Genomic DNA, 14474 nt, shown 5'->3' with positions numbered 1-14474 from the left:
GGGGTTTAGGAGATACAGAGCTGAAACCTTTGACCTTCAGTTGTGACCTTGACTTTGAGTTGACATGGCTGTCTCATGAGTTCTTGATGAGGTGATCATTTGACCAAAGTTTGATGAAAATCCTTCAAGGGGTTAAGGAGATACAGAGTGGACACCAAATGGAAGGCTCAAACCTTCGACCCATAGTTGTGACCTTGACCTTGAGCTGGCATGGTTGACTCATCGTCTTGATGAGGTAATCATTTGACCCAGGTTTTATAAAATTCCTTCAAAGGGTTTAGGAGATATAGAGTGGACACGAAATGGAAGGCTAAAACCTTTGACCTTCAGTTGTGACCTTGACCTTGAGCTGACATGGCTGACTCATAAGTTCTGCACATCGCCTTGATGAGGTGATCGTTTGACCCAAGTTTGATGAAAATCCTTCAAGGGGTTTAGGAGATATAGAGCGGACACAAAATGGAAGGTTCAAACCTTTGACCCTAAGTTGTGACCTTGACCTTGAGCCGGCATGACTGACTCATGGGTTCTGCACATCGTCTTGATGAGGTGATCATTTGACCCAAGTTTTATAAAATTCCTTCAAGGGGTTTAAGAGATATAGAGCGGACACAAAATGGAAGGCTCAAACCTTTGACCTTGAGTTGTGACCTTGACCTTGAGCCGGCATGGCTGACTCATGGGTTCTGCACATCGTCTTGATGAGGTGATCATTTGACCCAAGTTTTATAAAATTCCTTCAAGGGGTTTAGGAGATATAGAGCGGACACAAAATGGCAGGCTCAAACCTTTGACCTTGAGTTGTGACCTTGACCTTGAACCGACAAGGCTGACTCATGGGTTCTGCACATCGTCTTGATGAGGTGATCATTTGACCCAAGTTTCATGAAAATCCTTCAAGGGGTTTAGGAGATATGGACCGGACACGAATTTGTTACGGACGGAAGGACGGAAGTACGGAAGGACGGACGGAAGGACGGACGGACGGAAGGACGGACGCAGACCATTCCTATAATCCCTCCGCCACGGCGGGGGATTAATAAAGAGTGCAAATTCCATACCTGTAACACATATTTTATGTCATATGTCACTAATTAAGAACAGTACCCTTACAGAAGCAAGCCTCTGTGGCGTACATGCTGCGTATTTGCTGTGTATATGCCGCGAACACAGTAGTACGCCAGAGGAGTACATTTTACATACACCGCATGCCGCGTACATGCCGCATACTATTTCGACGAGAACACAGCATGTACGCAGGAGGTCACTAGTACACTTCAAGTATGCAGCACAGACTCTGAAAATTTAAGGAGTACACTGCATGTACGCAGGAGGGACTTGTACAAGAAAATAGTACACTGCATGTACACCGCAGATACTTTGAAATTTGTGCAGTACACTTCATATACGCGGGAAAGACTTGTACAATTTCTTTTAGCATTTATACTTAGTTTTTTTTTATAAGTTAAAGTCTGAAGTAAACTTCATATACGTGGGAGGGACTTGTTCATTTTCTTTTTGGTGTTTATACTTCGAATTTTTTTAGGTAAAAGTCTGAAGTACACTTGATGCAGGAAGGATTTGTACATTTTTTTTTTTTTGGAAGCAAGAACTTGATTTCCGAGTAACTTTTATCTTAATAGCATAGAATAGTTCAGATTACCGGTACACGGCTACTAAACGCTAGCACCACCACCAAATTGTGGTGATAAGGAAAAGAGCTATCAACATTTCCGTGGTGCAGCTATCGCCCGTTTCTACTTGTAAACACGTGAGTAAAATTTATATTTTATCTTATATTTTTATTGATAGAACTTTTTTTCGAAAATCGGAGAATGTAGTTCCGTGTAACAACACTTTTACTACAGGTTGGCTGTAATTTCATTAAAATAATATGCAAATTGTGGTGTCAGGAGCTTTTCTCCCGAATCTGACAGTGGCACATTTTCATATCGGCCAGTATTCGAACACCATTCCGATAAACAGACACACTGTTAGAACATACCTGCGCATGCAAATGGTGTAGAAATGATAAATAATTATATACGCACACACCATGAATAATAGAATTAGAGTTAGAAGAAATATACCAGGATTTTTGAAAGTGGTGGCGCTATAAATCTAGTGGTGGCGCTGTTACGGCATTCAATAATACGAACTGCTGACGCATCCGGACCAAAACAAACACTAATATTCTCTAATTGATAATTTTCTTGCAAGGAATTATGTTATTAATGAAAGAAAAACACGATCATAGTTTATTTACCTTTATGAAACATTCTCTATCCAAGATAAAAAAAAGAACAAAATACTCACAGACCCATGGGACTCTTGTAGTCAAAGTAAATATTTTCCTTTGTTTAAAGTGTTAATGTAGAATTATTTCTAACCTTTAAATATTGTACTTAATAAATACAAACGTAAGTAAATTCAGGTCAAGAAAAATAGTAGCAATACCTTTATTTCAAACAAAGGTTTGTGTCCAGGAAATAAGTTGAAGATAGTGTAGAATTTATTTTTTATATTAAGATTCTGAAAGTTACTTCCCTTTGTTTTTATACGTCGTTTGCATGTCATTGTAAACAAAAGACCTTACTTTCACAATTCTTTCTGAAAAGTGAGTACAGTACATTTTCAATTCCAATAGATTAAATATGATTAATCAATAGAGCTTAGATGTACAATCTGAATCCATATACATGTAGATTATTTTGCGATCATGTAGAGGTTACTACATGTAGTTTGTTGAGTAACGTAATTTGGGTATAGTGTGGGATAGGTTGATAACATCGATTATTGTAAAAATTTCCGTGGCTTGCAGACAGACATTTTCATATATCAAAATTAAATATATAAAAACCACTAATCATATACAACAGCGCCACCACTACTGTATAGCGCCACCACTTGAGTTATAGCGCCACCACTTTCTAAAATAGTCGTGTTTTAACTTTTTACTGTGTTTTTCATAATTCTTTGGTGTATGGGAATAAATGCAATTCATTTCTACAACATTTGCATGCGCAGGTATGGTCTTACAGTGTGTCAATTCATTGGAATGGTGTTCGAATACTGGCCAATATGAAAATATGCCATTGTCAGATTCGGGAGAAAAGCTCCTGACACCACAATTTGCATATTATTTTAATGAAATTACAGCCAACCTGTAGTAAAAGTGTTATTACACGGAACTACATTCTCCGATTTTCGAAAAAAGTTCTATCAATAAAAATATAAGATAAAATATAAATTTTACTCACGTGTTTACAAGTAGAAATGGGCGATAGCTGCACCACGGAAATGTCGATAGCTCTTTTCCTTATCACCACAATTTGGTGGTGGCGCTAGCGTTTAGTAGCCGTGCGGTATTCTGAATGTTGAAAATCTGACAAACTATTTGCAAGGTTCATTTGTGAAGCTTACATCTTAGTGATTTCTGAGCTGCACCTTGCATGCAGTGTAAAAATATATTCTTTTTCATTTTGAATTAATCCTGGAGCTTTCTAACTTGGATAATTGAAAAGCCTTATTTGAACTTCGTTGCATTACATTTTGTAATACATGAAATAATTACAAAGATAATGGGTCAACAGCGCCCGAATGAGAAGAATTAATAGCTCTCACTGTTATTTGAATACTCTTAAGCAAAACACCATTCTATCATGTTTTATAAAGGCTTTAATGCTCATTATGTTAACTCATTAAGGCCTCACCAAATTAAAACGTTGTTCATCGGATTTGCCGCTCATATATTTTCAGAACGTTTTTGGCTAATTGCGCTCGCCCCATTGGAAAAAATCAATCCAAAATTTTTTGGTGCACTACTTTTTACGGACGTAAAAGTGTATAAATGCTTATATAATTCCAGTCCTAGATTGTTCTCAGATGGATTTTAATCAAAATAAATACATACTACGCACACATCGTCTATAATAAATCATAACACTTATATTTAGTTGCATTAAAGTTGTTTCCCCTTGATGCAGTTACGCCATTTTCTTCAAATGTTTACCAAATTACATGCTACAAAAATTGATTTATTTCACTGAAAAGTGGATGAAGAAAAGCATACTAATTTATTTGGTAACATCAATCTACATTATTTTGGTAAGGGTAAATACTTATTGATGCATGTCACTTATCTTTTTTCTGTTTTTTTCTGTCCAAATGATCAGCATTTGCATACGAAAGATGGTGGGGTAAGGAATTTTCATTATCACACCAGTTTCGCCACAAGAGTACACAGCATGTATGCAGCAGGAGTACACAGCATGTACGCCGCAGGACTCGGGCCAGGAGTACACAGCATGTACACCGCAGGAGTACACAGCATGTACGCCGCAGGAGTACACAGCATGTATGCCGCAGGGGTAGTACACCGCAGGCTCATTTGCATGTGAAAAGTGTATGTGCCGCGTACATGCTGCGTACTATTTCCTGCATACTAAATTCCTCCAGCGTACATCCTGTGTACTATGTAGTCCACAGCATGTACGCAGCAAGTAGTACGCGGCAGAGCTCATTTGCATGTCAAATGTGTACTAGAAACGTACTATCGGTGTATGTGTGGTGTATATCCTGCGTACTATTTAAAGCCCTTGATTTCAGTACACATCATGTACGCATCATATACGCTGTATGTACACAGCAAGAGTACGCAGCAGGCCTTTTTCTTCTGTAAGGGTACCACCAAGAATAAAACTACAAAATCAATGTTATCTCAACCTTGGTGGCTGAAAGATAAATATCAGCAAAGCAGCTAGAAGTTGGCCAGAATGTGTTGGTATTATGTAAATTTGGTATAATATACGTTTGATAATCCTACAGGAAGTAATTTTTAGATCCTGACCTTCTTCTTAGTTTGTTATATGAAAAGAAAACTGTTTGAAGCAGAGAATGTAAGGCATATACATTTTTCCATAACATGATTTATTCCTAAACCAAACTTTATTGTTCTTGAACAAGTTTATAAATTGTCATATCCTATCTTCTTTTGTTTATAATATAAATGTTCCTTTTTTTCTGACAAGGCAATAAAAATATTTTTTAAGCTGGGATTAAAATCTTCAGTAAATTGGTAGGCAACAGACAAACACATTTTATTGTAACAAACCATATGAGGGACGACACGTCAAACACCGGGTACTAGTTTAACAACTTTCATTAATATCTACCAGTTTCCTTCATCAGGATAATAATTTTAACAAGAAATTCTAGCCTAAAGTGCACAAAATATGGGTCGACATATTTCAGATATGTTACCATAAATAGTCTTTTTTTGGCATGAGAATAGTTGAAAAGTGTTTTAAATTGTAACAAGAGGGTCATAAATACCCTGAATCACTCACCTGAATAATATGAGCCACATGTTTCAAATGGCAAACTGACGCTAAAATATAAGAAAGTAGGTCAGTAGGTCAAATTCATGGTCACTGAAAGTCAGTTTTAAGATTGGTGTGCAAAACTGTTTATGTCATCCAAATTTCAAGGCTGTATCTTAAAAAACAAGAAAGTAGGTCAGCAGGTCAAGGTCAAGTTACTCCTAATCGCTTTGGGTCATCAGGTAATTATAATTAAACAGTCTAGGAAATATGATCTGATAATTTTTTAAGTATTTATTCCTATATGATTCATATAACAAGTGACCCCCAGGGTGGGTCCTCTTTTCACCCCAGGGGCATAATTTGAACAATCTTGTTAGAGATCCACTAGGCAATGCTACATATTTGGCACAATTTGAACAATCTTCATAGAGGACCATTAGATAATGTCACTTGCCAAATATCAAGGCCTTGAGGTTTTGGACAGTAAGATTTTTAAAGTTTTTCCTTTTGAACAATTTTGAAAGGGGGTCACCCAAGGATCATTCCTGTGAAGTTTGGTTTAATTCTGCCCAGTGCTTTTCAAGAAGAAGATTTTTTTAGAAAATGTTGATGGACACACGACGTACGACACAAGACGGACGACAGACATTGAGCAGTCACAAAAGCTCACCATGAGCCTTTGGCTCAGGTGAGCTAAAAATAAATTTGAAACTGAGAAATTTTAGTGTTTTTGTTGTTTATATTGATAGTTCTATTGGAGAATTCCATAGATACTGCCTGCAGTTATTAATTGTTCATTGTCCAAGCTGAACATGCCATAATCGTCTTCACAGATAGTTTCAGTACTTGTTGTTGGTGTTGGTTCAATTGCTGTTGGTAGTTCCTCCATACTGCTGGTTGGTGTTGGTGGGTGTGGCGAAATTGATCGTGGTATGTTGAACGTGCACAGTTCAATAGGGAGCTGTTCCCTTGTCTTTTGTTTGGGTGTAAGTTTTATGTAAGATGTCCCTGTTTTCCCTAGCATAATTCTAAGTTTGGGAGTCTTCATTAGTGTCTTCTGGTTTGTCAGGGTAAGAGCTAGCTGGGAAGGTTACCTTTTTGACTGTTACTTTTTTTAATTCTTCCTCTTCAAAGCCATGTATGGTTCTTGAATGGTGTTTTAGGGTGTCTCTCCTATACATTTTATTACACCATGGGCACTGGAATTTAGTTTCTTGATCTTCATGACTTTTCTTGTGTTTGTATTTCTGGTTTCTAGTAGTACACTGGTGTTCGCATAGGTAACATGGTGGACGGACGTTTTGGCCACGGACGTTTTACATAGGTAACTTTATTTTTTTAACTTCTGGCCTTTTAACTTTGTTGCTGTGAATAATATTTCGTCATTCATTTTAGAGTTTTTGTTTTGAGCTTCTTTATCCAAACTTCCTCTGTACGTAGCCATTTTTTACGTCACGTTCAGTTTGCAGTATTATTTTGACGTCCACGGCGTCTGCGTTGTGATCCCTGCCATTAAAGAGAATTCCTATAGTTTTTTTCCTTTCATAGAATTTTTTTAAATTCACATATATGATAGGAAAATTTGTGCTGAAAACAATGAACAAATAAAAAAAATAGGTCACCAGGCTTGTTTTTGTGAAAAATTGTTTTGAACACACCCACTGTTGCTGAAACTGCCAGCGATTTTTCAACATTTTCATAATTTTCTGCTTTTTTATAAATACCAACCAAAATATAGATCCAGGAAGCACAATACGGTTTTTTCTTTTTACAGATTTTATTATATACTTATTTGATATCATAGTCATATTTGTTATACTATATCCTTACAATAATGGGTACAAGTGAAAAAAAATATTGTTTCATATTTACTTTTGTGAACTTTTTTCAATGAAAAATACCCATAGTGAAGAATTTTTTTTTTTAATTTTGAAAAAACTCTTTCATAGAATTTTTTATTTTTCTTCTTGTGTATAGATAATTGTATTGTGAGCATAAAAATGGCTAAAAATGTATGGGTCACCAGGCTAAATTTTATGTTAAGACCGCTAGAATACAACACCTGTTCGGACGGAAATGGCGCGAACCTGGCCAAATTGATGACATGTATGTCTGCTAAAAGTTAAAAAAAAAGTTTTAAAAATTCTTAATTCTTTCTATAATTGAATACTAAATAATCTGAAAGGTGATATTGTCTTATCAGTACTAAGTCAATTATCTTACATTAAATAAACAACACTGTCTTTGTACTAAAATGCGATGTGAAAACACAACCACAAAAATAGCAAGATACCTGTCAGGCATGATACTTGTCAATACAACATAAACCAGTATCAACATTTGATTACTGATATAACTTATCAAAAATGTTATTTCATTCAAAATTCCTCATATTTAAGATTGTCTGTAACATGTTTCAACAAATGTTGACTTCCCTTCAGTTTTCCATAGAAAGTGTCGGCTGCGCAGAAAGATGTGCATAAAAAACTATAGGAATTCCCTTTAAAATGGCAGGAAACTGGTTTGAAGTCGTTCTTCATCCTTATGTCAGTCAGATGTCCATAGAATCTTTCATGTAGTGCATTTCCTGTTTGGCCCACGTACTGTAAACTGCATATCTTACATGTAATAAGATAGATTGGACTTACCGTTTTGCATGTGAAATGGCCTGGAATTTGGAATGTTTCATTGGTCACTGTGCTCTTAAATTCTTTTGAGACTGACATGTTTTTACACATGCTGCAATTTCTTCCACAAGTGTAGCTGGCTTTGGCGAGTTTTTGTTGTGTTAGGTCAGACCTAACCAACTTGTCCTTTACATTTCTAGATCTTCTGTGTACGGTTATTATCTTTGCGTTGTTGATGAAGGATATTGTTATATTGGACAATAGGATTGGGAGGTGTGCATCAAAGCCTTCAAAGATCCGTTGTGATTTTGGATTGAATGGACTGTATGTAGTGATAAAAGGTATCACATTTTTCTGATCCTTGGTCTTGCGTGCTTTGGTCAAAAGTGTGTACCTATCTAATTTTCCCGCCTTTCTTTACACTTTTCTGTATCAAGTTTAGCTAGCATGGTATCCTTGTGCTCTTAGGTTTTGGAATAAGTGGTCGCTGGCTGTTTGATACGACTGTTCATCGCTACATATACGTCGTATTCTGACAGCCTAGCTGTATGGAATGCTTCTTTTCTGGTGTTCCTGGTGAAAGCTCATGTAATGTAAATACATCTGGACATTAAATTCTAATTCAAGCCTCAATGACGGCACTGAATTTTGAGATTCTTCTTCCTGGCAAGTTTGGTAATTTTATTTGCAGTGATGCAACATACACTGCTGCAAATAACAACTACACTTTGTACCGCCTTGAAATTACAAAGGCATAATAATTATTTATCTTTGCTTGACTTTGACAAAGGGCTGAAAGTTATTTAAATTAACTTATTATCAGTACTGCATCGCCATGATTTTTGTGTGTTATGTGCAGGTGCATGTCTGTCCTCCAAAGCTCAAGTTGGAAACCATTCCAGCAGTGTAAAGAGGACCAACACCTAAAGCATTAGTAATTTTTCTGTAATTTTACAGATAATTTTTAAAGATTTTTTCAGTCTTTTAATTTTAAGATTAAGTGTATGAAAACTGCTCAAAGTTGCAGGTCAGAATATATTGTTCACACATGTAATATGTGTTATTATTTAAATATTGCATTCCTGAGAGGGCGATATGAAAAATATTCTCTGCAAGATATATGAATATCAACCGAGGCTCCAGCCTTGGTCTATATCCATATTCCGAGGGGTGAACATTGTTCATAATTATCACCCTCTAAGAATGCAATATTTATCTTATTATACCGAAAATATATAAAAGTAAAAACATTTACTGGAAAATCAACATAAAGTCAGAGTTATATGATTTATTTAATATTAAAAAGTAATTTCTAACCAGAAAATAGGCAGAAGGAGTCTTTACTTGTTAGCACTCAGAAATTGTGGCGACTTTGCTGCGTAATAAGACTTTTCAAGCAATATGATAAGTTTAGCAGAGACGTTTACATATCATTGACCCCTATACATATGCGCATATTTCAACGACCCGTCAATGTCGAAACAGACAGCAGTAACATTTGATAATTTCTTATTTCTAAACAAAACTAGTGTGAGCACTCATTTTCTTAGTTAGTTCATTTCCTATCCGATGATTATAGTTTCTATTCAATATATGATAAAAAGTTGTTTTCAAAACAAGACAGCAAATCATTAAAAAAGAAAAATTGGCAGAGTTCACACATGTATGAACACTAGAAAAAGTAATTTAATCCTACAAAATATATAAATGCCTCATTAAAATTGATTGTCGCAGTCTTTAATCAATGCAGAAGTATCAATCTCTCAACAGCAAATATGTAAAATAATATCACATGCGCAGAGAAACAAAATAGTGCTGCTGCGCATGTGATATGAAATCAAGGATCATATCACATGCACAGAATAGAAAAAAATGATTTTGTGCATGTGATATAAAATCACTTAGGAATACGACATCGTATATTATTTAAGTTAAACATGTGAAATTTGCATTGGGCATTTATGAGTTTTAATAATACAAGAGGACCATGATGGTCCTGAATCGCTCACCTGTCACCACATGACCCAGTTTTGAACTGAGTATGATGTTGTTTTTTCTATTATTTGACATAGTGACCTAGTTTTTGAGCTCATGTGACCCAGTTTTGAACCTGACCTAGATATCATCAAGAATAACATTCAGACCAATTTTCATACAGATCCCATGAAAAATATGGCCTCTATAGAGGTCACAAGGTTTTTCTATTATTTGACCTAATGACCAAGTTTTTGAAGGCACATGACTTAGTTTTGAACTTGACCTAGATATCATCAAGGTGAACATTCTCACCAATTTTCATGAAGATCTCATGAAAAATATGGACTCTAGAGAGGTCACAAGGTTTTTCAATTTTTATACCTACTGACCTAGTTTTTGACCGCACATGACCCAGTTTCGAATTTTAACCAGATATCATCAAGGTGAACATTCAGACCAATTTTCATGAAGATCCATTGAAAAATATGGCCCGTAGAGAGGTCAAAAGGTTTTTCTATTTTTAGACCTACTGACCTAGTTTTTGACCACAGCTGGCCCAGTTTCAAACTTGACCTAGATATTATCAAGATTTATACATTCAGACCTAATTTCATACAGATCCCATGAAAAATATGGCCTCTAGAGAGGTCACAATGTTTTTTATATTATTTAACCTACTGACCTAGTTTTTGATGGCACGTGACCCACTTTCAAACTTTGCCTAGATATCATCAAGGTGAACATTCTGACCGATTTTCATAATGATCCATTCAAAAGTATGGCCTCTAGAGAGGTCATAAGGTTTTTCTATTTTAGACCTACTGACCTATTTTTTGACCACAGTTGACCCAGTTTCAAACTTGACCTAGATATCATCAAGATGAACATTTAGACCAACTTTCATACAGATCCCATGAAAAATATAGCCTCTAGAGAGGTCACAATGTTTTTTTATTATTTGACCTACTGACCTAGTTTTTGAAGGCATGTGACCCAGTTTCAAACTTGACCTAGATATCATCAAGGTGAACATTCATGATTCTGACTAATTTTCATGAAGATCCATTCAAAAGTATGTCCTCAAGAGAGGTCACAAGGTTTTTCTATTTTTAGACCTACTGACCTAGTTTTAGACTGCACGTAACCCAGTTTCAAACTTGACCTAGTTATCATCAAGATGAACATTCTGACCAACTTTCATGAAGACCCCATAAAAAATATGGCCTCTAGAGAGGTCACAAGTTTTTTTTTATTATTTGACCTACTGACCTAGTTTTTGAAGGTACGTGACCCGGTTTTAAACTTGACCTCGATATCATCAAGATGAACATTCTGACTAACTTTCATGAAGATCCATGAAAAGTATGGCCTCTAGAGAGGTCACAAGGTTTTTTTATTATTTGACCTACTGACCTAGTTTTTGAAGGTACGTGACCCAGTTTCAAACTTGACCTAGATATCATCAAGATGAACATTCTGACTAACTTTCATGAAGATCCATTGAAAAGTATGGCCTCTAGAGAGGTCACAAGGTTTTTCTATTTTTAGACCTACCTGACCTAGTTTTGGACCGCACGTGACCCAGTTTCGAACTTGACCTAGATATCATCAAGATGAACATTCAGATGAAAATGTGACCTCTAGAGTGGTCACAAGCAAAAGTTTACGCACGCACGGACGACGGACGCTGCGTGATCACTAAAGCTCACCTTGTCACTTTGTGACATGTGAGCTAATAAAAGTAATGGTCATTTGTGAGTTTCAGTCATTTTTGACGACAATGATTTTTCCGCTTTATCTATCTATCTATCTTCCAATACTGTCTAACCCTTTACAGGGAAGTAGACACTTTCGTGCACGTCAAGCCACAAAGATTGTTAGTAGAAAATAAAATAACAAGAGCTGTCCGTAAGACAGCCAAGCTCGACTATTCGAAATATTGTCACAGAAGCAGGAAATTATTACCCAAAATGTTAAATATCAAAAGAGTTTTAAGTTCGAAAGGGGACATAATTTGACCAAAATACATATCAGAGTTATGGGACTTGATGCTATCAACTAGTTTTATAACCCCGAAGAAACATGTTAAGTTTCAATTCAATATCTGCATTAGTTTTGGGGATAGTAACTTGCATGTAAAACTTTAACCAGAATTTTTTAAGTCCAAAAGGGGGCATAATTTGCTCAAAATACATGTTAAGAGTTATGGAACTTGACCCAGTGAGGTTGGTAATTGACCTAGAAAAAGAATAAATAAGTTTCAAAGCTATATGCCTTTTGGTAATAGCTGTATGTACTTGCACGCAAAACTTTAACCAGGATTTTCTAAGTCCAAAAGGGGGCATAATTTGCCCAAAATACATGTCAGAGTTATGGGACTTGGTGCTATCAACTATTTTTGTAACCCGGAAGACACATGTGAAGTTTCAATTTAGTATCTGTAGTAGTTTTGGAGATAGTTACTTGCAAGTAAAACTTTAACCAGAATTTTCTGAGTCCAAAAGGGGGCATAATTTGGCCAAAATACATGTCAGAGTTATTGGACTTGACCCAGTGAGGTAGGTAATTGATCTAGAAAAAGAAAAAATAAGTTTCAAATCTATATGCCTTTTAGTAATAGCTGTATGTACTTGCACGCAAAACTTTAACCAGAATTTTCTAAGTCCAAAAGGGGGCATAATTTGGCCAAAATGAAGGTCAAAGTTATGGGACTTGGTGCTATCAACTAGTTTTATAACCCCAAAGACACATGTGAAGTTTCAATTCAATATCTGCATTAGTTTTGGAGATAGTAACTTGCATGTAAAACTTTAACCAGAATTTTCTAAGTCCAAAAGGGGGCATAATTTGCTCAAAATACATGTTAGAATTATGGAACTTGACCCAGTGAGGTTGGTAATTGACCTAGAAAAAGAATAAATAAGTTTCAAAGCTATATGCCTTTAAATGATAGCTGTATGTACTTGCATGCAAAAACTTAACCAAGGTGTGACGCTGACGCCGACACTGACGCCGACGCCAGGGTGAATAGAATAGCTAGACTATTCTTCGAATAGTCGAGCTAAAGATCAGGCCAAAATAAAAGGGAAAGGAAAATTTATTAGTACTTAATTTAAAACATAAAAACAGGGGCGAAGAGCAAGGTTATGGTGAAGTGTGTTCAATGTTACAAACGGCGGCATTGAATTGCTCAAGGGTTGGAAGGAAGAGAATGTCTTGCGGAAGATTACTCTATAGGGCTATAGTCCTGGGGAAAAAGGAATATTTGTAGTAGTCAGTGGTTGCTGAGATTAACCTGTAAGACAGTGGATGATAATGGTGTGATTGCCTTGTTAGGGGGCTGAGATAATCTTCCAACAGGATTGCAACTAGTTGATTTGAGATTTTATACGCAAGAGAGAGTTGGGAGTCAATGCGCCGGTGATCTAGCCTGTGCCATTTTAGGCTGTATAACATGTTAGTGACACTGGCGCCAATGTGCTGCCCGTCTTTGGACCGCTTCTATTTGGTCTAATTGCGTTTGTGTGTATGGAGACCAGACTCCGGAGCTATATTCCAGCTGAGGTCTGACGAGGGTCTGATATGCCATGGACTTAAGGGATTTGGAGTTAACCTTTATATTCCTGCGAAGGAAACCTAGTTTGATTTGCCTTTTTGGTTGACCCATTTCTGTGGGCGTCCCACGAGAGATCGATCGTATCCATGCCAAGGTATTTTGCTGAGGTGACAGATTCTAGTGTATTGTGCAGGTAGCATTGTGAGGGAATATGATGTTTCCTTCTTTGACGTGGATAACACGACACTTGGAGGGATTGAATTCCATATCCCAGTCCAACTCACACTTTTCTAGAGTTTTGGAGGGTATTTGATTGCCTGACAGAGGTTAGTGACATTTATATTGCAGTGTCATCTGTGAACAGACGCACTTTAGAAGGGATATTTTGTGCAAGGAAGAGCAGGGGCCAAAGCACGTCGGACCCCTGCAGAACTCCAGAAGAGACAGGAATACGGATTGAAGCAGGTTGTCCAGAAAGCTCTTAATCCATTTCAAGGTTTCACCATATATACCACAGTTATGCATTTTAAACACGACTTTCTCATGGCTCACTTTATCAAATGCTTTGCTGAAATCCAATAGTATCAAGTAAACCTGTTGTTTGTTGTACACAGATTTGACAAGTTCATTTACAAGATTTTCAGTAACATCAAAGTCAATATAACAGACTGAAACCCAAATGACCTTTATCTATTTATGTAAATTCAAAGCAGATGATCTAGGTCACAAAATTTTCAGAACATCTGAGTGACAGCTGCAGCCTGCACCCAACCCCAAATAACGATATCAAAGGCACTCAGTGAAATGAAAAGAACTTCTCAATAATAACAAATTACTAACATCGGAATTTGAAAGTTTTCCGAAGCATCCGATGGTGGGATTATATCTCGCGCGCGCTTCTTTTTATTGGGAAAATACTAGTTTTATTTTCTGAAAATCAAAACCGAAAGTAGAAATTTCTGGTACCCGACATGTAGCATTCCCTGGCAG

General features: G+C 36.5%; 1 protein-coding gene across 2 annotated transcripts in view; it reads right to left on the bottom strand.

The window, feature by feature from the left end:
- Window positions 1–14466, bottom strand: part of LOC123531162 (uncharacterized) — a 52844-nt gene extending 38378 nt beyond the window's left edge. The window contains exon 1 of one of the 2 annotated variants that reach the window (XM_045311945.2): window positions 14325–14466. The gene's annotated coding sequence lies outside the window, so the exon portion shown is untranslated. Of the gene's footprint in view, window positions 1–14036; window positions 14193–14324 lie in introns of those variants that run through there. The other variant, XM_045311953.2, reaches the window with a different exon arrangement.
- Window positions 14467–14474: the final 8 nt, after the last annotated feature.

This window comes from Mercenaria mercenaria, chromosome 1 (genome assembly GCF_021730395.1).
Source record: "Mercenaria mercenaria strain notata chromosome 1, MADL_Memer_1, whole genome shotgun sequence".
NCBI lineage: Eukaryota > Metazoa > Mollusca > Bivalvia > Venerida > Veneridae > Mercenaria > Mercenaria mercenaria.
Note: the sequence above shows the minus strand (reverse complement) of the source record. Positions and strands in the feature narration are given on the sequence as shown.